This window comes from Lissotriton helveticus, chromosome 6 (genome assembly GCF_964261635.1).
Source record: "Lissotriton helveticus chromosome 6, aLisHel1.1, whole genome shotgun sequence".
Lineage (NCBI taxonomy): Eukaryota > Metazoa > Chordata > Amphibia > Caudata > Salamandridae > Lissotriton > Lissotriton helveticus.
Window position 1 is genome coordinate 1284533903 of NC_136067.1, and position 25942 is coordinate 1284559844.

The 25942-nt window shown below is 45.3% G+C and overlaps 1 protein-coding gene across 1 annotated transcript in view; it reads right to left on the reverse strand.

Annotated features, from left to right (window-relative positions):
• The window catches only part of LOC144761711 (kinesin-like protein KIF28), a 982011-nt gene that overhangs the window by 275010 nt on the left and 681059 nt on the right, over nucleotides 1–25942 (reverse strand). The gene's annotated exons all lie outside the window — the stretch shown is intronic.

Here is a 25942-nt window from a genome sequence, read left to right on the forward strand (position 1 = left end):
AAGCCCAGTTCTGATGAATTGCCTTTGATCGGTTTTGACTACTGTGACAAGAAACATGTCGACCAACTTACACACTACTTTTTGAGCTGATACAGATCATCATCTCTTGTTACAGCCACTATTCCTATTTTAATCTAGACAAGAGGAACCACTTAATAAAAATAATGATTAGGGTACTCCTTAGCTTATTTTAGCTCACTCACATTTACACCAATCTACAATTTAGAGACCAAACACGTAGACCCACGTTTTACATACGGCATAAAACAAAAGATCTCAGGCAAATAACCCCCTCGTGGGTGCCGTCGGGCACTGCAGCGCCAGCCTGATCAGGGCTCGAATAATCATTGAATTTTCACTAGACCTGCAGGTCTAGTAACATAAAAAAAATGTCCTTGACCTAACTGAAATGCACTTGACCTCAGGTTCTAAAAGCGCCAAAAAAAGGGCGAATAGGACCTAAAAATAGATTGCCCTAATTGAATCTGGCTCGCAAATGCGAGTGGATTTTTCGAGCCCTGCTGATAATAAGCATGCTCTATGATAAAGCATGACAACCATCTGGGTGTGTGAGGGCTCTTGCTCCTGAGCAGACAGATGTCCCCATCTGGTTCCTCAGTTCTTAAGAACCGACCTGTTCCCTATTCATATTTTCTCCTTAGGAACGGCATACCTCCTGTTGCTATTGCATATTGAAAAGAGTTAATACTTTTATTTTCATAGAATGGTAGATATTCTCTAATGTCCTTTGAATTTAAAAAAAGAATCTCTTGAGCCAAGATAAGTGTGCCTTTCAAGCAAAAAGGAGTAATTAAAAAACAACATGGATGTCACACTCAAATGAACTGTACAATTAGTAAGCAGCATACAACGGTAAGTGTTTAGCCGTGTGAAGGTACAACATATCCATTGTACATTGGCACTCTCCAAAGTTGATAAAATGTCACTTCTTTCACATGTAATTGATTTTTAATAACCCCAAATACATTTTTTCTTGAAATTACTATAATAATCTTAGGGGGAAAAAAGTGTAGTAAAAATATTTATACTCTAAACCTTTATAATCGCTTTACACAGGACTCCCTAGTTTGAGGCTTAACCCTCAAGCCCCCATCAAATAAAAAAATAAAATAACAATGATCAGAGGAACTACTCCCTTTTTCAGTAGGGGATTTAGACAAATGACTCGCATCAGGACCGTACTAATAAAAGAAAACATTAAAAGAAAAAATATTGGAAAAGATAGAATATAATGTTTCTGTTTTGAGTTTATTGCTTGAGCATGCAAATGAAGATAGAAAATTGGAATAGAAAAGTAAGCTTTTTCATAAGTGGACCATTAACAATGGGGAATTATTTATTTATTTATTTATTTGCAGAGTATTAAATCTGTGTGGTATTCATACCACAGAACGGGTAGAATGTAATAATGACTCTATAAAACATTGAGGATTACAAAATATGGATATTTAATAGTGTATTTACCTCCGTCCTATTAAAAATCAGCTGTCTAAAATCTAAAGTGATGAGATCCTACACCTCAATAGGATGTCATTATTATTTTTTTTCAGATTTTTGCATAGGTGTGGGCCTGGTCCTTAACAATGCTGTCTTTTAAAATGTGTGACAAGGTGATCAGAATCTTAGTACATATGAGTTTTATTACTTTACTGTTGTCTATAATGTAAGTTTCTACTTAGCATTCTTTTATACACTCTATGAATGAACAAAAAGTACACATACATGTTTATCTTCTGTAGTTCTAGATAGTACTGATAACGCTCAACTTTAAAGTCATTAGCTAGCAGACATTACCCTGCTGGCCCCTTCATTGCCCTTTCACACGTAACAATATGTCGAAATAGATGTTTTACTACACTGTTACATAGCACTTATTTCAATTCTTTGAATAGCTGACTTACCAAAACTACAGCAAACGTTTGCGTTTCAAAACTAGTTGGTTAATATCAAGGATGTTTTGAAAAAAACAGTACAGATTATTTTCACATATGCACCTCCAGTGTGTCTACCTGCTGCTTTACAAACGTAAACATTAACAATGCATACACACTGAAATCACTCTTCCTTGCTCCATGCTATATGATATTCTTGTCATCCAGGCTTTGTTTGCAATTTTTTGTTGGAGACATTGGTAGGTGAATAGTTGCCACCTACCAGTCCATACTAATCCATTTACTGGAACCATGTTCTTACACTACAACATCTAAATGATGCTTTTGGTTGCCCTTGTGCATTTCATTAGTTAGTTCACAGCACTCTATACAAAGTACAACCCTAATTCTTTGAGGGGAGGAAAGCTGAAACAGGGGCTACTGACCTAAGAAATATGCGGCCTTATATTTAGGCCACAGATCATTTTAAGAGGCTCATGCAAAGGGGTTTGTCATACTCTGGCATAAAGCTTCTCTGTTTCACTTTGTGCCACTGACCAATATGACATGGAGGTCACCAGGGTTCATTGGCATGTTGGTGTCAAGTAAGATTACTAAGTGGAAGTATTCAAGAATTTAACCAACTTTGGACCTGATGTGGTCAAAGAAAGGATTTCAAGCCTTGGTATAGTAGTCTTCACCATACGTAACGGTTTACTACATGTTATGTTTAGTTATTAAAACTGTGGTGGTTTTAATATACTTTGACTATTAAGTGTTTTCACCTTTAAAACATTTGCAGCAAAGTATTTACACCAACATTTTATCAATCAGTTTTTATACAAATTACTTTCATGAAAATATCGAGTACTTACATAATCACCTGTTTTTAATCTGCCTGTTAGTGACACTATCTATGAAGTTATGGTTCTTGGGTGTTGCACAAATGAGTACCATTGGGCTCTGATTTAACTTGTGGAAAATCTCGAGTGAAAAAAATACTTGAGATATGCAAGACCGAGGAGATTGATCCAGAGGACAGTAGTATGTCCGTCTAATAGGATGTTTCTGATTCTGTTTAAAAGATAGTGGAGAGATTGAGGGGTGTGGGATGCTGCTCAGTCATCATTCAAAAGCAATTCATCCCAGACTCCAAGAGCAGAGTCTCACCCTCACTGACTTCAGGTCCAGGCATTTGTGAAATTCATGCAACCATTAGAATTGTGCAAACCTAAACTGTTCTGAGAGTAAAATTGACAATGGTAGGTGGTTGTTAGTGTCCAGAGTTGGTTTTGTAGAGGTGGGGAAGAGATTACAAATGATTTGTTGAAGAGAGCTTTTAAAAAATATATTTTTTTATTAAACTTTTAATGCAGGAACAGGTAGTATACGACCCACAACACACATGAGTTCTAAAATCGAGTTCCCTGGATAGTCCATGCCCTCGTTTCGCATTCAAACGTACGCAGAACCTCAGAGACATGCTCATACAAATGAGACCCCATGTGGCTCCAAAAATAGAATAATGCCCCCCTTGGAACCTTCCCCCCCTCATGGGACACTACCCATGTGGGTCATGCGGGATGTGCCACCTCACAAACGCGACCAAAAATGTCATGCTAGGCCCCACAAACATGTGGACACAGAGGGGTCATACAAACTTTAACACCAAGAAACGTGCGCATCTAATCACCTGTCCTTGAGCCTTACGATACGTCGCTATGAAGACCCGACCAGCCAAAATCAGGATCATGCAACACTGCAACATCATATAGTGTGAGAAAATGCCAACCAAGATGAATGCCCACTTCCTTGCCAATCATCATACTCCTGACGGCTTACAGTGGACAATCATGGAAGCACGCAATTTCTGGGACAAAACATGCCCTGTTCTGGTGGGAACAGTACTGGGTCTACCATCTAGCTACACACACCACTGGCCTGAATGATGACATTCTTTGGAGCTAGCTTCGCACATGACTATGTTCATTTTCCTGGTTCTATGAGGTGTCACTGTGACTTCCTTACTGAACTTTATTTTAATGTACAACATATGAGCTAACATCATATGCTGTGCGAGAAGGGCATTCGGAGAATTGCCTACGGGAATATTTAGTGGAAATACTGCTCCCAACCTTAAATCCTGACAATCGTGACTATCTAGATAGACCCATCACCCGAGAGGAAATACTGGTGGCATTAGGACCCTGAAAACTGCACACAAAAAAACAGACAGTGACGGACTACACTCTGAATTCAATGGCCAATACACAGATCAAATGGTCAATACACTTTTAGAGGTTTATCTCTCAGAAAGGGACCCTTCCACAAACAATGCGCGAGGCATTAATTATAATGATATAAAAACGAGGCAAGGACCCCATGGAGGCCTCCTCAAACAGACCAAAATTATTATTAAAGGTGGATGTCAAACTCCTTAGTAATACACTGGCGGCGTGCCTACTCCCTCATCTTCCAAGCCTAATTCACACAGACCAGTCAGGTTTTATTCCTCAACGGAGTACTCTTCATAATCTAAGATGACTCTCGCTTGTTTACCATGCACCACAATTTCAGTGGGATGCCTATATCTTAGCTCTTCTCCTGGATATCGAACAGGAGTTCGATTCCTTAGAATGAAATTACCTATGAGAGGTGTTATGAAAATTGGGCGTGGGCCTAAGTTTGTGTAATGGGTCCACCTACTGTACACTTTCCCACATGCCAGAGTGAGATCCGGGAGGGAGGTATTGCAAGCCTTCACGCTACACAGGGCTACAAGACAGGGTTGCCCACTGTCACCCCTCCTCTTCGCGCTCACTATGAAACCAATAGTGGAAAGACCATGCAGAACCATACACCTGTGGGGGATCACTATGAGAGTGAATATCCATATGGTTTCGCTTTACGTTGACAACCCCCTGATATATCTGAGGCAAGCAGCAGAGTTGACCCATACTAACTCTGGCGTTGAACGCAGCCGTTACTACTCGGATTCCACCGACTTGGGGGATTCTATCATTGTCCCAATTTACAAAAAAGGGGACAAGGCTGTAGCTGGTAACTACGGCCCGATTAGCTTGTTAGACTCCTCAATAAAAATTATGAGCAGAGTGCTGATGTACAGGCTGGAGGAGTGGGCAGATGAAAAGGGAATTCTGTCGGATTCTCAATACGGTTTCAGAAGGGGACGTGGTATGCTTGACCAATGCCTGAACTTAGAATTAATTATCGGAAAGTATACCAGGGCCAAGCCTGGTACCTTATATCTTTGCTTTGCCGATCTGAGTAGCGCATTTGATCTGGTGGACCACTCAATTCTTTGGCCAGTTCTGTTGGAACTTGGAGCACCCAAGGCTATCATTTTCTTCCTAGCTAGATTATATGATAAAATGCAAACTTGTGTGCGCTTTGGGGTTGGGGGGGAATGTACCCCTAACTTCGATGTTAAACGTGGTATAAGACAGGGCTGTGTCTTAGCCCCTTTTCTGTTTACCTTATTTATAAATGCAGTTGATCAGACCCTGAAAACAGTTCAGGCAGATGCCCCCAAGTTCGGCGGTACAAGTGTCCCAGTTCTGCTATATGCAGACGACGCTGTGCTCCTGTCAAGGACCCCGATAGGCCTGCAGCGGCTGATGAACCAGTTTTCTGATTTTATCAGTAAGAGGAGGCTGGTCATAAATAAAAGCAAAACCCATACGATGGTATGTGGAGATAGAAATAGGAAAAACAATGTCTTCTTTATTGATGGGGAGAAAGTCCAGGATGTGGAAAAATTTTGCTACCTGGGTGTCATCTTCTCCCATAATGACAGTTGGTCCCATGATTTACAGAATGTAAGGTCTAAAATGAAGAAAAGTTCTTACGGTATTTTAAAATTTGCAAACAAGATTGGTGAAAGAAGAATTAATGAAATGATACAAATTTATAAAGCGAAAAGTGTTTCAATTGCTTTATATGGGGCAGGGTTATGGGGTCATTCAAATGTCGATTGCCTGCAAAGGGAAGAAAACTGTTTTTTGAAAAACTTGCTTTGCGTCCCCATCTCTGCCTCCACTGATCTTACCCATAGGGAGGTCGGAGTTACTTACTTAAGTGACCTGATTATGTTAAGACCATTATTGCTATGGAGGACCATTTGGACTACAGATGAGAGAGCTTTTAACCGATCTATCATTGTGGACTGCCTGAAACTGGACTATTCTCTAAAGATACCATGGCTCAGTTATATTGTGGACAGCTTTCAAAAGATATTTGGATTAAACATTGTTGCAGACCCCGGCTCTGTGGGAAACTACTCCAAGTTGGACTTGAAAAACATTTTCTTGGCATATCGAGCCCAAAAACGCGATGCCCTACGTGGGCGCCTTACTACGGTTACCACGTATAATAAATATGTGCAAACCGGTGGCTTTCAAACGTATCTGAGTCTGGTAACTAAACCAGCCCATAGGTTTGTTTTGACGAGGCTTAGGCTGGGGATAGCCCATGGTTTGGTGGCTTTTCCACAATTAAAGAGACAGCCGGCTGGACCATGTCCATGTGATGGCCACTCTAAACAGAGTACTCAGCACTTTTTGCTAATTTGCACACTATTTATGAATTTGAGGATTGTCTATTTAAAACCACTTTTCCTAAAATATGCTATTTTTAATGTGGAGGATGCCATGAATATGATCTATGAACTGAACTCGCCGGACAAATGTTTTTTTATTGCAACGTTTTTATGTAAGTCTATTCAACTCAGGAAGAGTATGATTTTTTAAATTCTTCATGTAATTTTTTAACTTATGTGTTTCTCTACTGTTAACATTTTGCTTGTTTGCTTTTATGGTCATTACTTGTGAATGCACCGAATAAAGCTTCATGAAATTGAATTGATTCCGATAGTCTTGAATGTGATGCAGAAGGTTGGTGAGACGGCCGGCCTTTGCATTAATCCAACTAGGTCCTAGCTATTGCCATTAGGGGAACTGGCGGACCTACCGCTGGAGGTGCTTCCACAGGTGGGACTCCCCTGGGAATCAGATGTGCATAATTTGGATATCAGATTGGCCCATACAGAACAAACTTTTTATGGATCTTAATCTTGGGAGTGTGATTGATGGACTATGTTCCTCAATACATCTTCGTAAAGAGCTATTCCTCTCCCTTATGGGTAGGGTTGCTATAGTTAAAATGACTATGCTCCCTAAATGCCTATATGTCCTCCAGGAAACCCTATACACAATTCTACAAAATTATTTTAAAACCATGGACAGCCTAGTGGTGGAGCTGCTAAGGCTAACAAGTGAAAGCAGGTCTGCCTATCTACCCATAAATGGACCTGGGGTCAGCGGTGGCTTGAAATCTCATATATTGAGCCTTATTATATGACTGCGCACTTGCAATATGTGGTCCACTGGTTGGACCCAGATGATGACTGGGAAAATAGACTCCTATGAGGCTCACATAGGGAAATGACACCCCCCGTCCTGTTGATGGGGGGAAAGGGGAGAGGGTGTAAGGGTGCCCCCGGATACACCCTACCTAATATGCCAGATCTGCGAAATGTGGGCAGGGGCTTTCATGCGAGTCTACAGAGAGCAACATATGCCCTGGATACGCTGCTATTGTCCCGCCAACCCTTTTGAAAATAGCAGAATCTATGTGAGTGCAGAAATGGAAAGATGGGGACTGTAACACACTTGGAGACCTATACTCTGCAGGATGATTTATTAAGCGAAACAACACTATGGAATCCTTCACACTAGAAGTAGCCCAAGATCTGCAAAATATAAAAATTGCGGCAACCGTCCGGGACATTTGGCCAACTTTTCTGGACACACCACAGCCCTTCAATACACTGATAACACTGCTGAACATGGCAGGGGGGCGCAGACGGATTTGTAATATATACAAGACCCTACGACTCGCCATCCCGTGAAACTCTGAGTCCAGACAAATGAGAGGGTGTACTGGAGAACCCATGCCCACAAAAGACTGGATACTGGTACACAAAGGGTGAAGTTGGTTAGCTCCTATGCCAGATTTAAAATTATTAATATATAATTAAGTGCACCAAACTTACCTTTCTCCCAAGATACTGCATATCATTTAAAACACCTGTAGTGATAGTTGCCCAATATGTGGAAGGGTAGAAGTGGACTTTATTCACATGTTGTTGTCCTGTGCTACACTGACACGCTACTGGCACACGGTGTTGAGACATGTTAATAGAGCCACCAGGTGGAATATACAGCTCACGATGAAGCAGATACTGCTAGACCTAATCCCCTCGCCTACTTATTAAAAACGTGGCTGAAAGTTTATCTTACTTTGCCTGCTGTTGACGACATGGTGCATAGCTAATAAATGGTTAGGATTGGATCCCCCGAGGCACTCAGACTGGATCAGGGATGTCTCTGAATGGGCAACTGCGGAGGAGTTACGCATGAAACATGTCCATAAAGATGACAAATTGGAGGATGACCTAATAGCCTGGGCAGCCATGCTTGTTATTTTAAAGAACCCCAGGCGATACACCCTCGGAGGGGACAGCAGAGTGATGTTCCCTGGGGCCCTTTAGTCACCACGGCAGGAGGGGGGGAACGCAACCTGGATGTCAGTCCAGCTTTACCTGACACTGCTTCATGATCCATCCACACAAGACTTTCCCTTTTTACTTATTATGAGGCCTGATATGGGAGCAGCGGGGTGCGGTGGGGAGGTTTTGGGGGGGATTTGTTGATCTGATAATATTGAAGATAATGATGTGATGTTGAACTGTATACTAATTGTGCACTATAATGATATCTTGAATCCTGTGAAACTTCATTAAAGATCATTAAAAAAAACATATGAGCTCACCTACAAGCTCCCCCAGCAACATACACTACCTTGTTATGCTTGACACATCTCTTTACATATGCACCGATTGAGGAGTCCACTTTCAGTTCAGGTCTCCATAGTCTGCATACAACAAAAACGTTGTGAAAATCCTTAGGTTTCTATTTAAAAAAAAATGTAAAGTCTTCATTTTCTTTCCTTTGCGTTCCCTTTATTAATCACGTTCTTGTATTAGTTTGCCTCAGCATTGTGAGGTACCTAATAGAATGCATTCTTTGTTACATCCCCCACTCCAAAATGGCTCCTATTCATCTGCAAACACCCTATTGGATGTTCACCTTCACACTCCAGGTGGCCCCCTCTCTCGACTGCATCGGTCAGCACGATGCATATGACCGGGACTACCGGCAGGCAGCCCTTTCTAGCAGCTGCTCCCCAGGGATGCTCTTGGGGCTAAAACGGCCCCCATACGGCATGTGCTTCTGCACAGAGCCACTGACCCATTTATACCCTGCCCAATATGGTGGCCACAACCTTGATATCGGGCAAAACTTTGCCCTCCCCAACATGGCGACCGCGACATCCGGTCGTGATAGCGGCCATCCGACTTCTACCTAATTAGTTGGTTGCCACGCACCTGATACTGATTACACATACTTGAAATACCCTCTTTCCAGCAAGCTCATTACCTCCAGGCCAGTAGGTGGGTAGGTCACAGACAGTATACCGTGTTGGACCATGTGAGTACTTGTGTTTGGTGGATATTATGTGAGTTTCTCTTCACTCTCTATAAGTTGTACCAACTGTGCTGGCCACTTGCTTGTTTTTATATGAGCAACTACCACAGCTAAGCGAAAATTCAACCAGAGCATGCTTTTACATTATACATATATGCATAATGTTTGTATTTATCACCCCTGTTCCTCAGTGGTAATACCCGTTACTAGCTATTCTTTCTTTTAAAGGTCGGATTTAAGGTGTCCTGTGCCATAGTAGGTATAGTATTCACAACACTAATTTTTATTACATATTTTGACGGGGTACTTTACACACATATTGATTCTGAATCAAGTCTAGGTTAGGTGTCACATTTTCAGGTCCTGATGAATTGCTTGAGATACGACTGGAACATGCAAGGCAAGAAACAGGTTGACCCGGTTCCCATTTTATGTGTTGTCGAGGTTCATTAGCTCCTAGGACAACCTCTTTCTGTTTTTCCTCGTGCCAATGGGACCACTACATTAAATTTGTTAAGGTACCCCTTAAACATTTTAAAAAAAATCTTTTTATTGAAACAAAACAGCTCCATCAAAAGACTCATCAGGTATCAGCAGCAGTGCAGTGGTACATACACATTAAATAACTCCAATCAACCAGTCATCAGCGGTTATAGTAGCGGTGTGTCCCCACGCCACGCCCTCACAGAATGCAGATAGGTCCGCCCACCCATCTCCACCTCCCCATCCAGCCCCCCTCCCAGGTCAAAGTCCTCCCCCCATCTCCCCTCCCCCTACCGCCCCATACCCGGCATGTATAGAGCTTTTTCACCAGCCGAGGCTCCTGGCCTCCCAAGAGGTGGATGTGTCAAGTGTATACATTGCGTGGTGTTCCGTGAGGGGGACCTTCACAGTGAAACATCAGGGGTAGCCATCCATTCCCCTCTATACCTCCTCCAAGCCTGCCATATCTTTTCCCACTTCTTGGGGCAACCCCGACTATTATAGATGACCTTCTCTGCCCTCTGACACCAATCCATATCTCGTTCCCATTCCTCAATCGTTGGGATCAAGTCACTCCCCCAAAGCTGTGCGATGTTTCTCTTGGCCACCATGCTGGCAAAAGCTAACCTTATCTTATCTCCTTTGGACCATGTCACCTCACCCATGACCCCCAGAACGTGCCATCTAGCCTCCATCGGTACCTCCGCCTCTACCACTTCCTCCATTATGTCCTTCAGTGTGACCCAATATGTACGGATTTTAGGGCAATCTCAAAGGATGTGGAAGAATGTGCCCTCTTCCCCGCAGCCTCTCAAGCAGAAGTGTGAAGCCGCATATCCCATCTTAACCCCTTAGACATTTTTAACCACTCACTTCACCACCCTACACTCATGGCACCATCACTCATACTCATCATTATGGCAACCTACTCTAAACATCTCCGGCAAAGTGCCCTCTCGAGGTCCTGTTGGGCATTGTGGTGCCAGCCCAACGAGGAGCTGCCCAATGATGAAGCATGACACCCTTTGGGTGTGTGAGGGCCCTTGCTTCTGATCAATCAGATCCCTCGATCCTGTTGATCAGCCCCCCTTTTCCAACTGACAGCTCCCTCTCCTCTCTCCCTTTTTTCTTCCTTGAGGAACAGCACACTTTTTGTGGTTAAAGGTTACATTTAAAGAGCATGTATGTTGGACCTACCAATTAGCTCCTTGTCCCACCCTACTCTTTATGACTGATTCCAATATCAACATTATCAAGCCACATATCATTGACTCTGATTGTCTGGCATTTGTAGCCCCAGAGTCGTCATGCTATGATTAAAATTCCAAACTGCGCCAATGATGACTCCCTGCTTCCATCCTGTCATGTCCCGCGGCCCCCTCGAAGAGATCTTTTGATAAACAGAGCAAACATTAGGCATGGTTTTTACCAGTCAGGCTGGAGCTAGGGTCACAGAAGTTTATGTAGGTTTGAGTAGCAACAAGAAGGTTTGGACTTATCCAAAAACTCCAGCAGTGGCTAAAAGTAAAACTTGAGGGTTGCAAAATGGGTGAATGGCAGCAGTCTTATTAGATATATAAGGAGAATATTTCCCATGCAAGTCCCACCTATCAGCCAGTCTGAACCTCTGGGTTATATGTTCAATGTTTTCAATAAAGAAACCACTTAACATTGCTACAAGCGCTTGATATGGTAAGACCTTTGGATTGCTAACTGGGTAAAAGGAGAAGGAAGAGACAAGCTGAAATAGAGTTGGTGGTCTATTTTAGATTTTTATTTTCTTGGAAAATGATTTTGTACCAGTAATATTTACTTTAAGGATGAGCTCTGGTTTGCCTCTTTTTGTGTCTCTTCCTCATACAGAATTCTAACTTTTCTCCTACCAGGGCAGTATTATGGATTCAGTGCACTATATTACTCTGCACTGAGGTGCACACTTAAGTCTGTACGCCTGACCAGGTAGTGACAGTGTGCAATCTCAAAGCAAATGTACTTTTCAGAGTGCAGGTGTGAAAGCGTCTGCACTAGGAACAGGGCATTAGTGAATAAACCGCCTGTCTGATTTTCCCTATGCAGATGGCAACGTGCCTTCATATCAAAGCAGGCCAGCGATCCTCTTCCATATGGGTGGGGTGAGTGTCTGCCCCAACCTCGAGGGGGTTGGCTATGGGACGTTCCTGGGACATCGGTGCCCCCTCATTAGGTGTGACCTCGGGGTGCGGCACAATGACTGTGCGCCACCTCTATGTGGCTCACAATCAGTGCACCTCCTGATGTCCTCTTTGTCTCTTCGCCCACATCTGCAATGCAGCGCAGGTACAAAGTAAAAAGATTCCCTCATTTGCGGTACACATTAATGACCAATATGATCTGTATTACAGAAGTGGTTGTGCAAGCACCTGCGGACTGACAGTAATATTAAAAGGCACCAGGTGTCTTAAAAAATGTTGGGGTAGATTTAAAAACATTTTGCGCTGGGTAATTTACTTTCCATCACAAAACTGGTTTTGTGATGGAAAGTACCCTAAAAGTAACATAAAACATAACGAAGCATGGCTTTGTGTTACTTAGTGTCAAGGGGGTGTTACATGGGTGGTACATGGGCATTCCCATGCAACCACCAACGCCATTTGATGCAAAACTCTATCTGCAAACAATCGTAGACAGGGTTTAGTGCCAAATGTTAATGCCACTTCAAAAAAGGCGATAACAGGATAAATGTTTTTATTTTTCCTTACTTTACCGAATTTGCATGCGTGCTGCACTGTACAGTACACAAAGTGTGAAAAGTGTTTAAACTTGTCTAGGCATAGTATTTTGTACAGGAAGAGTACTCTCTTATGGCGCTAAGCTGTGTTACTGGCTTTCGGCATCTGAAATCAGCGCCTGTGCTAGGGAGAGGAGAGGAGAGAGCCATATCTCTGCAGATATGGTGATTTCCTGCTCCATCCCTGTCACACAGCGCAGACTCTTTGGGTGCTGCAGTGCGCTGCGTGTCTTTTGTTTGAAAGTCTGGCACTGGGTGTCCAATCCCTTTACACCCTCTGGGCCCTTTTGTTAACATGGCTTGTCCTTGTGAAATAAAGGCCTGTTGCCACCTGTAAACTGAAAAGTAGTCTTTCAGTTTCAATCAGCTGGTTTGTTCTTCACTAATGCGCTGCTCCAAGTGCAGATGCAGGTTTGGGTCTGCCCTAAGAACAATGCCTTTGCTGTAATACAGTGCACTGTCCCAATCTGGGCACGGCACACACACTTACGTGTGCGCTAGTGTGAAGAGTGGGACAAATCCCCACATTCATAACATAGCCCACTCCTGGGCGTAGCTTTGGGGAGGTATTTAGGGTGTTATACCCCGCTAATAAATGTATTTTCTGGTAAATAGTTGGGTACTGGTAGTTTGAGTCAGGTATGTTGAGGTGTCTAGTGCATTTCACCACAATTTTTCACATACATAAAGGACAAAAACGTACACATACTCTCCCTCTCTCAGTTTTGAAAATCCTTAAAAATGTTGGTTATTTTTACCAAATATTATGATTTCTCTCACTTTGTACCCCTACCAATCCGAATTCCTCTCCCTTTTCCCTTTCCCTTAGAGCCGTCTCATGCGCCCTGCTTGTAGTGCAATGCATTTTGAAGCTTACATACCCCCCCAAGTCTTCCTGACCAAGCTACGCCCCTGGGCCCACGGTCTCTATTCCAAACTGATCGGTGAGGGCGAAGGATTATAACTACTGGGCCTTCTCTCACTGGCATTGACCGTCGTCACCATCACCAAAGTATATAGCTTGGTAGGGCACCTAAGCAAAAGACACACACTTGATGAACGGAATGCAGAACAAATCAAAACATTCACCCCCACTCAAGAGATCTGGGTTAAATCCATAATTATTTTGCTCACCATGCCACCCCAGTATAGACCTGGCCATATGCAAATCAGCCTTAACCCTGCGCCTCATGGGAACATTCCAGCCCAAACTGCCAACACAGGTCCTCCCTGGACCGGAAACAAGCATCCTGAGGTACTGAAATTCTGAACCCGTTTCATAAAAGTCATCGTACCATGACGATTTTGGTAGCATCAGACCGAAAATGGCGAGTGTAAGGTGTACAAGTATTTTCGTCATATTCGAGTGACGAGATCACCGTGAAATCAGAGTTTCCGTTCTGAACCCTCGGGTTCCATCTTGCGTACGGCAGCCATTTTGTGGTTGCCCTCACATAGGCCGATGACAGTGGCCGAACGAGTCTCCAAGCACACGCACACTTTAGCTGACTACAGAATGACCTGAGCGAGCGACCCTCTTGCCTGAAGCCAAACTTGTTAAGCCAGTTCCTTTCCCAGTAGCTGATACAGATTGCTGATCAAGACACAAGACACCATCAAACCTTTTATTACGCACAGCTATGTCTTATCTTGCTCACACCTGTCTCTGCTCCTTTCTTTATGGTCCATTCACGATGGGGATGTGCCCGTTTTTATGGTGGGTTCGATCGACCTGTCTGATGAAGAATGTTGGGTTTGACTAAAAATTGATTGTGGGCTGGACAAACTGAAAAATGGGCTTGTCATCATGATTCTGCGGTTTTGTCGTGAAAACATGTGAATGGCCAACTGTAAAATAAGGAATGTTCGCCTGAAGCATAATATTTGGTATAAAAAGGGATGACTGGCTTTGTAAAGTTGAGCAGTCTCCTGAGAACATACACCGTGTTGTACTTCTAGGATACCTGTTACTGGGTGCAGCCAATAAATCTGATCTTTGACATCACCAAGAAGTGTCTGTGTTTCTGTAGTCTGAGACAGGAGAATCCGAAGTCTTCGGGTGTGTCCCCTGGCACCGCTGGGTTCTAAATAACCCGGTACTTCATTTGACGCCCAACGTGGGGCGATTTCAGCGGTACCGGTCCAAGCCTGAGGTTCGTGCGGAGCTTCGTGTGAAAATTCTGGAGGAAGGCCAACCACTTCATCGACCCCTGTATGTCGTCGTGGTCCGAAAGTCTTTGCTGCGAGGTGCCCCGCTTTCCGACGGCTACGAAGGACTGCTGCCCTGACTATCGCCCTGTCTTGGACCCTTTGATGATTTGTAGAGCAAGACGATAGACGAGTCTTCTGGTGACGTCATCGATACCTCAGTTAAGTATGAGTGGAGCGTCTCCCAGTGCTTAGTTTTTGGGTATCGCCTTGGGATCTTTGATTTGGAACTTGCAAGTACCAAAGCCGAGGGACTCGTGTATTCACGAGAGTATCGTTTTTGATATTCCCGTGAAGTTTGAAGCTAGGCTAGTGAGCGAAGATGCCTGGTCTTAGCAGACTTGGAAATTTGTTTTGTTGTGGTTATAATAGGGATTCCCGATTGGAGGACTCGTGTCCGGTTCCTCCAATTGGAACTCCAACCTATGAGCTCTATGTGAAGCATGGCGTGGGCCCCATCGCATATAACGAAGTAAGGATTTGTTACACAAAGAAGGACGTGTCCTACAATGGCCCCGATATGATAGTTTCGACACGGAAATTTTAGATAACCTAGAGGTTAGACTTTTTAAGAAGAAAGCCCGGCCGGCGATGTTTGACTCTTTCCGCCTATGGCGAAAGGAAGCCAAACAGAAAGAAATTAAATTAGCGAAGAGAAATAAAAGAGAAAGGGGTATCTCGATAATGCAAGCTGCTATGCAGTATAAGGATGATGAAGAGGAACAAGCGAGTGAACAGTTGCACAGGCAACGTAAACTGGCGATTGATAAATGCTATCCAGTTTTGCCACCTCTTCAGCAAGATGCAACGAAGGAACTTGAGAAAGATCCTTTAATGTCACACTTGTTGAATTCGCCACCCCCTTATGCGCAGAGTGCTACAGCACCTCTGCAACCTTTAGTTGCGCAACCTCTGGTTGCTTTGACTCTTACTATTGCACAGCCGCCAGCTCCTCTTCAGCTGGCTCCTACTCCTCTGGTTGCAGCCTTCTCAAGGGCTGCCGACTTTGCTACCTGTTCAGTCTTTAATACCTACAACTTTTTCACCTGTTCTTGCTGCTTCCTCTGCTACTGCTCCTACATTAGCTTCTTCTCAGTCCGCTTTATCTCCTGTTCTGTCAACTTCTCCTTCTGTCCGACAGAGAATGACGGACACTGTTACTAGTCTTTTTTCTCCTTTCTTTGGGTCATTAAACACGACCCCGCTTCAGAGCATAAACAGTTGCGTTGCCAACTGCCTGATTCTAGAGAGAAGGGAGTATTGGACCACTTGGCGCATAGATGGGTTACCGACCCTACAAGATATGAGTTAGAGTCTGTTATGGATGTCTTCCGCCAATGGGAAGCACCGAAGCAGAGATATGTTTTTGATAAAATGTGTGTTTTTCTTCTCGAAGAATTGGAGGATCGTGATTTGGAACCCAATCCACCTGAGTTGTGTCATGTACGGTTCGAGTTTGCGAAAGGCACGATTGTGGGTTCCGACGTTGAGAGAGCAGTTGCGACATTGTTGTCATTTAGGAATGAGGCTATTTCTCGATCGTTGTTTGAGCCTGATCCCTCTGTTAGGAGGAAAGTGAGACAGTATCCCATGAGAGAAGTTCCCCCAGTTTGGAAAGAAGGGGATCTAACCGCTAATCCACCTGTTCAGCCTCATTTTCAGCGTGTTTGGGTACATGTTCCATGGAAGCGAGCTGAAGTCTTGGCCCTTAAACAGACCTTACCTGATCCCCGTAAAAATCCTGCAGGCTATTATAAGGAATTATCACAGACTGCAGACTCATGTGTTATGAATTTAGCTGATATAGACATGTTATTTGGAAATGTGGTCCCACAGCCTTTGTGGGGTTTGATTCGCCACACGGATCATGCGCAGGAGTTAGGGGACACATGGGCTAATATTAGTGTGGCAAATGACAGACAAATAGGCGGTGCTAAACCTGAGCCTTTAGAAGCAGAACTCCCTGGTAAGATCGTTACTTACATGAAGACTTTAATGCCTGCGATGCGTGTAAATTGGGATCAATTGTCTGCATGCAAGCAGAAGAAAGAGGAAATTGTGTCTGATTTCTTCACTAGGTTTGAAGAAACGTTTATCGACCACAGTGGTCAAGACATGAGTACAAAAGGCGGTCAACGGTTGTTCGTTGACAAGTTTGTGCACAATTTGCTTCCAGAGTTGTGTAAGAAATTGAAAGACTCACAGAGTTCTTGGGCCGTTTCCTCTTCAGCACAGATATTGGCTACTGCACAATACTACAAAAATAGAGATAAGGATGAGAGGGACAGAGCAGACAAGAAAACTAAAGAGTTAAAAACGAAGGTTCTTTTACAGCAAGCGTATCCGCCCCGTAGTAATCAGCGTGACTATCAGCAACCTCAGCAATTTCAGAGAAACTGGCAAAGGTTCGAGTCTTCTCAACCACGTTTTCCTGTAGGCCCTAATCAGTGTGCATATTGCAAAGAAGAGGGTCATTTTAAAAGTAGCTGCCCTGTGTTGTTACAGCGCATGAATGGTGTTTCTAGCGCAAGAGGTCGGGGTGTTCCACAAGCTCTTAGAGGTAAAGGGCGTGGAGGATTCTCCCAGAACGCACGTCCATTTCCTCCTCAAAATTCAATGAATAGTTTTGATCAGCAGAATAACGCGTCTGGTAGGATGACTCAGTACTATGCCGATGACTACTATGCAGAAGGTGAGAATATGGAAGGTGATGATTGCTAGGACAGCCATAGACAAAGAGAGGGAGTTGTTTCAGTTCCAGTAGATCAGAGTGGACCTTATGTTGAGGTGATTACATCAGGTGTGTCAGAGCCTTTTCTGTTGGATACTGGTGCTACAAAGAGTTCTATTATGCACTCTAAACTCCCTGGCGCACCTTTGTCTGGCAAGACGAATGTTTCAGTAGGTTTTTCTGGCGCCCCGGTTAGGAACCCGATTTCTAGTCCTATGTCTCTTTCTGTTGGACCTTGTGAATTCGAAGCACCCCTTATTCTGACGACAGGTTGTGGTGAGAACTTGTTAGGATTGGATCTGTTGTAAAGATTGTATGCGACATTGTATTGTTCTCCTTCGGGAGTACAACTCACATTGGGTAAGAAAGTGGTCTCCCCGATGTATTCGTCGAAGGATAAACTTCCGGCAGATTTGTCATCTCTTCCTGATATTCTGTGGGCTACTGGTCCTAATGACGTGGGTCTTTTGGAAATACCGCCATATGTTGTGACGTTGAAAGCGAATGTTAAAATGCCGCGCATTCCCCAATACAAGATCTCTAATGAAGGTGAAAAGGCGTTGCTAGTGATCATTTATGATTTGATTGAGAAAGATGTAATTGAAGAAACGAGAGGTAATGTTTGCAATAGCCCTGTTTTACCTGTCTTGAAACGTACTAACTCTTCTGAGCCACCCGTTTACAGGTTTGTGATCGATCTTAGAGAGGTGAATAACATCGTTGTGCCACAATTTCCTGTTGTTCCTGATATCACTGCCTTATTAACTATGATTCCAGCTTCCGCCACTTGGTTTTCAGTGATTGATTTAAAGAATGCCTTCTTCAGCATCCCAATTGCCGAGGAGAGTAGGGATATTTTTGGTTTCTCTCTAGGAGGTCGAAGCTTCCGGTTCAAGCGCGCTCCTCAAGGCTATTGTGAGAGTCCGTCAATCTATAGTCAGACTTTGAAAGCACAACTTGATACGATTGTTCTACCTGATGGTGCTGCTCTTATTCAGTACGTCGACGATTTGTTAATCGCTGCAGATACTGAGGAGATTTGTAAAGAAGCCACCTTGTCGTTGTTACGTCATTTGTCTAATATGCATCATAAAGTGTCTCTTTCGAAATTACAGTACTGTCGACAAGAAGTGACCTACTTAGGTCATTTCTTATCGAAGGAGGGAAGAAGATTGACCCCAGAACGAATTCAAGCAATTGCAAAAATGAGTGTGCCAGTTACACAGAGAGAAGTGCGTGCCTTCTTGGGTATCACGTCATATTGCAGACAATGGATACCGAATTTTTCCCTACTGGCCAAACCTTTGGTGGCATTGACTTGTAAATATACACCAAATCCCCTTCCGTGGTCCGAAGAGTGTCAGAAAAGTTTTTCGGAATTGCGCGATGCATTGTGTTCGGCTCCTGTGTTGGGTACCCCCGACTACAGTAAGCCCTTTACACTGTATGTCCATGAGAGAGAAGGATGTGCATTGTCAGTGTTGACGCAATCTTTTGGGGACAAGCAGCGTCCATGTGCATATTTCTCGTCGACTTTGGATCCGGTAGCTAGAGCGTTGCCGAGTTGTCTGAGAGCTACAGCGGCAGCAGCTGTTTCTATTCGACAGTCTGCTGGTTTGGTGATGAATAATACGTTGATTGTAATGGTTCCACATGCAGTGGATACTTTCCTAAACAGAACCAAGACACAGCACTTAACTAGTGCTTGATTGTCCGGTTATGAGCTGACACTTTTAGCGAGCCATGTGCACATAAAGAGATGCAACACGCTGAATCCAGCTACGTTGTTACCGATTGTAGCGAAGTCAGATGTTTCTGAACAACATAATTGTTTTCTCAGGATAGAAGAGGAGACGAAAGGGAGAGTAGATCTTAGGGACACTCCTCTTGTGAAGTGTGATGGTACCTTATGGGTGGATGGTTTGTGCTTCAAGCTTCCGAATGGTGATACGACTGCAGCATATGCTGTTACGACTTTGCATACGATTGTTGAAGCTGCACGTATCCCACATAATTCCGCTCAAGCAGCAGAGTTGATTGCACTTACGAGAGTGTGTGTACTATCAAAAGGAATGAAAGTAACCATGTATACTGACAGCCAGTATGCGTTTGGTGTGGCTCACAGTTTTGGACGATTGTGGAAGGAACGTGGGTTCCTCACGTCTCATGGAACTAAGATTCAGCATGGTCAGTAGGTAAATGAGCTCCTCGAGTCACTTACTTTGCCGTTGCAAGTTGCGATTGTGAAATGCAGTGCACATAAGAAGGTTACTGACGACGTTGGTCGCGGTAATGCGTTTGCTGATGAGGTTGCGAAAGAAACGGCAAGAGATGTGATAAGTCGAATGTATGTTGCGGGCCCTGCAAGATGGATTGGTGACGTTGGAATGTGTGAAGATACGATAGAGAGTGTGAAGTCTATCCAAGCTAAAGCTACAGAGAAATAATTGAGTGTGTGGAGAGAGAGTACGGGTAAATTGGATGCTAATGGTTGTTGGGTTGAGTTGTCAGAGCATCAGCGATGGTTGTTACCCGATGCGTACGTGCTTGCAGTGGTTACAATGACGCATGGAATGGCTCAAATCAGTGTGAAAGGGATCTGTAAGTTGTTGGCCCCAGTATGGCAAAATGCTGGAATTCCCAAGTGTGCAGAGAATGTGGTTAAAAATTGTATGGTTTGTCTGAGATACAATCCTGGTAAGGGAACTCCAACTCCAGCTGGTCATTTTGCGCCTCCAACGTATCCGTTCGAGGTTTTGCAGCTAGATTTCATCCACATGGAGAGGTGCAACAACTTGAAATACGTACTCGTTGTTGTTTGTGCCTTTTCGAGATGGGTAGAAGCATATCCCCTAAAAGATAATACTGCCTTGTCCACAGCGAAAGCCCTTCTCAAAGAGTTCTTCCCTAGGTTTGGTTTGCCGAGAATGGTTTGGAGTGACAATGGGAGTGAATTTGTGGGTCAAGTGATGAAGAGAGTGTGTGAAGGGCTAGGAATCCGCCAGAAGTTCCATGCTGCAAATCACCCCCAATCAGCTGGACTAGTAGAGTGCTATAATGGCACTCTTAAACTAAAACTGGCCAAGATACAAGCAAGCTCTGGCCTTAAATGGCCTGATGCTTTGCAATTAGCACTTTTGTCAACTAGGATGACTGTACATTCCCGAGTAGGACTTAGTCCTTATGAGATTGTGTTTGGTCGCCCGGCCAACATATGGGGAGTGCCGAGGCCGACGAAATTCAGCGAGATTGAACACCCTGTACTGCTTGATTACTTGCTATTACCAGCGGTAGCGCTTACCTGTAGCGCTTGTATTTGGCAGCATTACTTTTAACCTCCCGTTTTTTGGTCTACTTATTTAATTTTGATTTTTGCACTTACCCCCTGCTTTTAATTCAGCTTGGCCCGCATACCCTCACGGCTGTCAACTCACCCGCATTTAAATTGTGAATTTCACCGCACTTGGCGGGTCCCTCTGCCCCCTTGCACGGGTCGGCCATACTGGGTGAGTGTGTTCCAGCGCGCTAGTCCTCTTTCTACTCGCCTTGCGAGTATATAGGTAGGCAGATTTCATCAGCGCTTCCTATTACCAGCGGTAGCGCTTACCTGTAGCGCTTGTATTTGGCAGCATTACTTTTAACCTCCCGTTTTTTGGTCTACTTATTTAATTTTGATTTTTGCACTTACCCCCTGCTTTTAATTCAGCTTGGCCCGCATACCCTCACGGCTGTCAACTCACCCGCATTTAAATTGTGAATTTCACCGCACTTGGCGGGTCCCTCTGCCCCCTTGCACGGGTCGGCCATACTGGGTGAGTGTGTTCCAGCGCGCTAGTCCTCGTTCTACTCGCCTTGCGAGTATATAGGTAGGCAGATTTCACCAGCGCTTCCTATTACCAGCGGTAGCGCTTACCTGTAGCGCTTGTATTTGGCAGCATTACTTTTAACCTCCCGTTTTTTGGTCTACTTATTTAATTTAGATTTTTGCACTTACCCCCTGCTTTTAATTCAGCTTGGCCCGCATACCCTCACGGCTGTCAACTCACCCGCATTTAAATTGTGAATTTCACCGCACTTGGCGGGTCCCTCTGCCCCCTTGCACGGGTCGGCCATACTGGGTGAGTGTGTTCCAGCGCGCTAGTCATCTTTCTACTCGCCTTGCGAGTATATAGGTAGCCATGTTGACGCGCAGCGGTAACGCGCAGCGGAGACACTGTAATGACGCCGGAGTTACGCCAGAGTTCAGCCCGTCTGTGCCCGTCCGGGCCCAGACGGGCCCTGGGCCGGTCCCCATGCCCGTTTCATTAGAGCATTCTACTACCTGTGTTCGGTATGGGAGGCAGGAACTCATGTCTTGGCGTCCGGTCCATTCTACCTTATGCAAATTCGCACGGGAGGGGACTCCCCCGTTCCTACCGTGCAGAGCTTGTACTGCGGGTCAGGTTTCTGCTTCCGTTAAATCTGTGCTCTCCATGGCGTTATTGAACTGTCGGTCCTTACTTAGTCACGCTATTGAAATCAACTCACTCATTCTGGACCACGAGCTGGATGTGTTATTTCTTACTGAGACCTGGCTTACCCCCAGCTCAGGCCCTGACATGGTCAGAGCACTCCCTCCAGGTTTTCTTATTTCTCATCTGGACAGGCCTGCGGGGAGGGGAGGAGGAATTGCGATCCTCTATAGAGATACGCTAGTTTGTAAGGTTCAGAATGTTGGGGTAAGTGACTGTGAGAGCTGCCAGTTCTCTCTCCGCTTAACATCGACTGCGTCCATGGCAGGACTGCTGATCTATCGCCCGCCTGGAACCCTGGGAAATTTTTCTAACTCTTTTTTAGAATCAATTGCAATTCTCGCTTCCTCAACAGCCAACTTCGTTGCGCTAGGGGATTTTAACGTCCATCTTGATGACCCTGCTAACTCCCTGGGAGCAGATTTGCTCAGCGACCTTAAAGCTTTTGGGATCAACTTGGCCAACTCGGGTGCCACCCATGAGAAAGGCCACCTGTTGGACCCTATATTTTCTAACTCGGACCATCTTAAATCATTTCCAGCGCTGGCTCTGCCCTGGACAGACCACTTTTTGGTACCTGCATCGTGGCAGCTTGACATCCCGGCTGCGCTGGTCCCTAGGGTTCACACTATGGAAAGAGCTTGGTCGAGGCTACCTGTGGATAGTTGGGCGGTTCATCTGGAGGCGACCCGGCCTCCCCTTGGGTCTACTCCGCTAGTTGCAGATGTGAATTTAAACACCTGGATCACTAACTCGTTGGATGCCCTCCTCCCCAAAAAAAAACAACTTACCAGGGGGAAGAGAGTGGGATCGGCGCCTTGGTACACTTCTGAGCTGAGAACATTGAGGAAGGGCTGCAAGAGGTTAGAGCGGACCTGGAGGAAAGATTGGAGTGAAATGAGCCGGAAAGAATATCGGGCGGCTCTGAGCACTTATAAATCTGCCATTCGGGTAGCAAAATCCGGATTCTTTGAGGAGAGAATAGGCTCTGCGGCCAACTCCTCGAAAGAGTCATTTAGGGTCATTAAAGATCTATTGAAACCCCCCGAACCTCAGGTCACTCACGAGGACCCACGTGAGAAATGCTCAGAACTGGCCTTTTTCTTTAAAACGAAAATTGATAATATCCTTGCATCCCTTCCCCGGCAATCGGAGGAGGTCGTCTCCGGTGGCATTTTAAGTACTCAGCCAAGGGTGCGAACAGCAGAGTTGGTTTCTTTTGGTCCTGTCATGGAGGAGGAAGTTCTTTCAGTCTTGACGACCATGATAAGTGGTTCTCCGAAAGACCCTGCACCCATGAAATATCTAAAGCAGGTAGCCCCTACCATCGGCGGCCTTGTGACGGACCTCATAAACTTGTCTTTCACCCAAGGAGTGGTACCCCCCAGTTGGAAAGGGGCGGTCGTCAAGGCTCTTATCAAGAAGCCAAACCTGGACCCTGACGACCTAGCCAACTTTAGGCCTATTTCCCTGCTGCCTGGCTTCAGCAAGGTGGCGGAGAAGTTGGTAAATAGTCGCCTTTCGGGCTTTTTGGAGGCCAACTCCCTCCTGGGCGACTCCCAAACGGGTTTTCGGCCCGGTCAGGGGACTGACACTGCCCTGTTGGCAGTCGTGGAGAATGCGAGGAGCATTCTGGATTCAGGGGGATCGGTGGCAGTGATCCTCCTGGACCTCAGTGCTGCTTTTGACACCGTAGACCATCAGGTGCTTCTCCAACGGCTGTCGGGGGTGGGAGTCTCTGGGTTGGCCCTCAAGTGGTTCGCTTCCTTTTTGGAAGGCCGCACATTTGAGGTGTGGGAAGGCCAGGAGAAATCACCCTCTATTCCTCTCCAGTGCGGTGTGCCACAGGGCTCTTCGTTGAGCCCTACTTTGTTCAACATTTATATGGCCCCTCTGGAGAGTGTGGTACTGCCTCTGGGTATTAAGATCATCAGCTATGCTGATGATACCCAGCTGGTGGTAGGCCTTTCCCAGTCGGATTACCAACCTGACCGGCTGCACTTGTGTCTGGATAAGATCTACACCTGGATGTGCAGCTCAGCTCTCAAGCTTAACGGCTCCAAAACGGAACTGATGCTGCTGGGGAACTCTGTTCCATCTTTATCTCCTAGCAGCTGGCCCGACTGTCTGGGACCGGTACCTTCCCCCAAGCATGAGATCAAGAGCTTGGGGGTGTGGCTCGAGCAGGATCTTTCTTTTAAAACGCACGCAAAAAAAACAGCAGGCGTGTGTTTTGGCCTGCTCCGATCAGCTCGGAAGATTCTGCCTCTCCTTCCAGTGGCTGCCAGGAGGTTACTCGTCCAGGGGCTTATCATCTCGCGGCTGGATTTCAGTAACGCGTTGTTTCTGGGTGCTCCAGAATCCACCCTGAACAAACTGCAGCAAGTGCAGAACGCGGCCGCCAGGCTCCTGACGGGCCTTCCTAGGCATCAGTCCGCTCGCCCTGCGCTGAAGGCGCTGCACTGGCTCCCTGTCAGGGAAAGGGTGAAATTTAAGTCACTCTGTATCGCCCACAAAATTCTGCATGGGGTAGGCCCACCTATCCTGGGAGATATGGTTCAGCCTTATAAGGCCTCCCGCCCGCTCCGTTCCGATCATCTACATCTGTTGCAGGTTCGGAGGGTGAGGAAGGCAAGAACCGGTGGCAGAAGGTTCTCTATAAATGTAGCCACCTTGTGGAATTCCCTCCCTTTGCACCTACGAGCGGAAGCGAGTCTCCTACGGTTCCGTAAACTTTTTAAAACTTTCTTATTCGCTGTCTAGTGCCTGCCCGTCTGTGGTAACGTATCTGTCTGGTTGAGCGCGGGGATGCCCAAGGGTAACCAGGCGCTATATAAAATTCATTAATAATAATGATCTGACGGCTAAATTGCGTGTCTTACACCAACAGGTTCATGATACACTGCCTCAGGCTTCTGAAGATCCAGGGCGTGCAATCGATCCTGGATCGTGGATACTAATCAAGAACTTCCAGCGGACAAAGAACGATCAGCCCCGCTGGATGGGCCCCTACTTGGTGCTTTTGTCCACAAGAACTGCAGTACGAGTGCAAGGAAAAAGGAACTGGATCCACGGCGTACACTGCAAGAGGGTCCCTTTGCCTCTGCCGTACGACCGGTGGGTCCAGGAGGGTATTGCTGATTCTGAAACTAAGACTGTGCCTCGTTTTCTGCCTTTCAGCGATGAACGTTTAATTGGGACAAGTTCTGAGCGTGAAAGCGACGACCTTTTGCAGGAAGCCGTGCCACCGTCAGTTCGATTGGACACTACCGGGCCTGAACTCCTATTCCAAGACCAGACGTTATCTGGAAAAAGCCGTTATAATTTGAGACCAAGAACCATGGACAAATAAAAATTATTTTTTACTTTTAAAAAAAAGGTTCAGCTCTCCAATCCGAGAAACTGTTTTGACCGATTTTTGTTTTTCGAACCGCCATCCGGGTTCAGCTGTAGGGTCGCGGCGTCAAGTCTCTGGAGTGCAAGCCGAAGGCACAAGGTCGACGGTTCTGGTTGGTCCTATGGCGTTCCCCTGGACTGACAGACTCATTCCTTAGCACGGAACACCCTACCTCCGCGAGCAGCAAGGTTAGAGGATGGAGTTTTTCGAGATGGAGAGACATGCCAAAGAGATGAATTTTAGAGCCAAACTGTGTACAGTGATGACTTGAAAACGTTTTCTGATATTATGCATTTTCATGTTGCTTAGCGTGATGATGTTTTTAATGGGATATGTTTTATTCTCTTTTCGAGTGACGTTTGCACCCACTACACAGCCCACACCT